The 3,491-nt window shown below is 44.1% G+C and overlaps 1 protein-coding gene across 1 annotated transcript in view; it reads right to left on the reverse strand.

Moving 5' to 3' along the window:
- LOC128384238 (cytochrome P450 26B1) overlaps positions 1-76 on the reverse strand; it is a 39,079-nt gene extending 39,003 nt beyond the window's left edge. Inside the window, exon 1 of the mRNA XM_053343785.1 lies at positions 1-76. This exon is cut by the window's left edge and continues 801 nt beyond it. The gene's annotated coding sequence lies outside the window, so the exon portion shown is untranslated.
- Between the last annotated feature and the right edge of the window lie 3,415 nt (positions 77-3,491).

Here is a 3,491-nt window from a genome sequence, read left to right on the forward strand (position 1 = left end):
AAATTCAGTTTGTTTTGAAAAAAGTCTGAAACTTGAAGTCAACCAAAAAATCTCAAGGTGACACGTTTATGTCAAAAGCTTGGACACGTGGGACACGTGGAAAAAGTGAGCCGAGCCTTGGAACTAACAAGGGCTTTACTTTTTAAAACTTCTCGAGGGATGGAAAGACTTGGTTTTGGGGGAAAAAATGAACGAAATCTCTTCCAGGAATCGCGTCTCTCTCTCTCTCAAATCCAAAAGAAAAATTGAAAGAAAGAAGAAAAAAAAAAGAAGAGATTTTTCTTTTTTAAAAACCTCTTTTTCAAAAGTTTTTAATCTCTGTCTGGAGCAAACTCGAGGAAGATAAAGTAAAGTGTAGACTTTTAAGATCCGTGAGAGTGCAGAAACGAAAAGGTGCGCAGGAGATGCTCAGGAGCCACCGTCCTCCTACTGCTTCTCTTACTTTCTGTCGTCCACTCTCTTCACTGTGTACCTTTCTGTTTCTGCGCTCCTCTCTCTCTCTCTCTCTCTCTCGCTCTCTCTCTCTCTCTCTCTGCTGGCTGCCTATACAAGTCACCCTCAGTGCGTGTGTGTGTGTATGTGTGTGTACGTGTGTGTGGATGCGTGCGTAATGAGTGTGTGTATGTCAAGCCAGAGGCACCAATGAGTGTTTATATAGTGCGGAGGCAACTGGAAGGCGAATAGTCGGCCAAGGGCTCCCGTCGCCCCCCTCCAACCCCACCCCACCTCACTCCAGCGTCGGCTAGAGAGGGAGAGAGAGAGAGAGAGACTCCCCTCCCCTTCCCTCCTCCTCCTCTCCCCTTCCTCCCTCCATCCCTCCCCTCTGCTCCACCTCTTTCAGCTCCTGGAGGACCCCCCCTTCTCTCTCTCTCTCTCTCTCTCTCTCTCTCTCTCTCTCTCTCTCTCTCTCTCTCTCCTCCCTCTCCCTTCTCCTCCTCCCTCTTCCTCCTCTCTCCTCTCTCAAGAGGAGGGGTGGTGTAAAGTGAGCAGCAAGCAGCGCAAGAGGAGAGGAGGCTTGGAGCGTGCTTGAGCTGGCAGACTTCCAGTGAGAGAGAGAGAGAGAAAGAGAAAGAGAGAGAGAGAGAAACAGGGATTGCAGTTACTTTTATGACTTCTGTCTCCGTGCAGGACGTGCGCACTCTTGAACTAATCACCTGCAGACTGAAACTGCACTGCGCACACGCCGGCACTGATATAACCTCACTTTACCGGCTAATGGGAGTATTTAGACTCCGAATCAACAACAAATTTCATCACAATTATTTCTAAAAGAGCAAGTCAAGGCGCTGTAAAGAGAAATAAAAAAAAAACTCATCCAGAGGTTCATTTAGACGCTTGCCAAAAAAGAGCTAAGACGCGCCGTTACGCACGAAGTTTGGTGCGTAATTTGTGTTCATACTTGTTCAATATCATCATGCCTTCTTTTGCTGTTTATGTTCCCGCTGCATCATGGGACGCCAACCACAGACCTCGTAACCAAATCTGGCCAATAGTGACCCCCGTGCCAAAAACACAGAAGGCTAAATGTGTCTGGAGGAGTGGAAATGTTGGTGTCACAAGGGTCAAATTGAATCACAACTCTTGTGATCCAGAGGTGATCCAGAGGTGATTTTAAGGAGGTTAGGGTTTTTTTATTTGATCAAGAGCACTTCAATAGACTTCAATCCTTACTTTTTTTTTATTTTCTTACACCTCTTTTCTTTCTTTACACATGCAAAAAGACTTTAAACCCAACTTCATCATCTTTCTTTCTTCTGCTCACCTCCAATTTTCAGCTTCTATATTTATCATTGTGTCATTTAAGCTGTTTTTTATTAAAGCGACCCCCCTTTTATCAGACGTATAAACCCCCCTCTTGACCCTCCCTGAGTTGCAGGTTCGACTCCAGCTCTTCACACATCCATCTGCCTCACTTTAAAACCAAAAAAAATGATAAGTGTTTGATTCCAGGCCACCAAGGTCTTCACCTCCTCACCTCCTTTTTTACCCAATTCTTGAGAAAGCCATCAGATAAATAAATCAGACGTCAGAGGGGTGGAGAGGGGGGTGAAGGGTGGTGTGGTGGTGGTGGTGGTGGGGGTGTCTGTTCTCAGCACACTGTTTCACCACCTTCATTCCAAAGTAAATGACTGGCTTCAATTAGCTCCTCTGACTGTGATCAGGGATATTACCGGCTGTTACGTAACACACACACACACACATACACACGCACACACACACACACACACACACACACACACACATAGAGAGGAAGACTGGAGATCCTGACCAGAGTGTGGCACACACATGAAAAAAGGTCAACCATACAGTAACCCATAAACACAAATAAATCTTCCTCCTTCTTCAACCCTTCATCTTCTCTTCCTCTTCCTCTTCAAGCTTCACATTTCTAGCTTTTCGCCTCCTTTAATCTACATTTCTGTGTCTCTCTCTTTCTCCTAGATATGCAACAACTTCTCTTTTTAATACCACTTTCCCTTCTTCCTCACTATCTTAAGTGTCCATCTCCCCTCGCTCTTCATCCCCTCTCATCCTTCATCTCTCGTCTTCTCTCTCATCTCTCTCCTAATCCCCTCGTTCACCACAAACCCCGGAGAAACTGGCTTTCACAGGGATTCTTGCTTCTTTTCTTTTTCTTTTTTTTTTTTGGGGGGGGGGTCTTTCTTTCTTTTTCTCTCCATTTCTCTCTCTCTTTCTCTCTTCACTGTTTCTCTCCCTCTCTCTCTTCTGCTCACTTGTTTCCCTGACAGCGGCTCAATGCTGCCGCCTAGCGGAGAGGAAACACATGGCAGCCGGCCAGAAGGAAGAGGGGGAGAGGAGAAGAGGAGAAGAAGAGGAGAAGAAGAGGAGGAGGAGGAGAGATGAAGGCAGATTTAGAGGGAAAAAAGAAAGTATTTAAACATGTTTCTCTTGTGAGTTTATGTTTACTTTTATAGAATAGAGCAGAATCATTTTATTATCATTACACAGCAGTACAGCTAAATTAAAGGTGCAACTTTCTGAAAGGGGGTTAGATAAGAATAAGGATTTAAAAGGAGCTAAAAGTGATAAATAAGTAAAATAACATCCTTTAATATAAGAATACATACATATATATATATATATATAAACATACACCTCATAAAAACACTGGATATTCACACATTCATTCATTCATACTTACACCTACATCAGGGGCGTCAAACTCATTTTGGTTCAAGGGCCACATACAGACCAATTTGATCTCATGTGGGCCGGATTATTAAAAAGATGGAAGGAAGGATGGATTGAAGGAAGGAAGGAAAGGGGATAAGGAAATAAGGAAGGAGGGAAGAAGGGAAGGAAGATGAAGGAAAGATGGATGGAAGGAAGAGAGGACGGAGGGTAGGAAACAAAGACGGAAAGAAGTAAGAAAGGAAAAGAATACAAGGAAGAAAGGAAGGAAGGAAAGACGGAAAAGGGATAAGGAAAGAAAGGAAAAGAAGACAAGGAAGGAAGGAAAAAAAGATGAA

The sequence above is a fragment of the Scomber japonicus genome, chromosome 22 (genome assembly GCF_027409825.1).
Source record: "Scomber japonicus isolate fScoJap1 chromosome 22, fScoJap1.pri, whole genome shotgun sequence".
Lineage (NCBI taxonomy): Eukaryota > Metazoa > Chordata > Actinopteri > Scombriformes > Scombridae > Scomber > Scomber japonicus.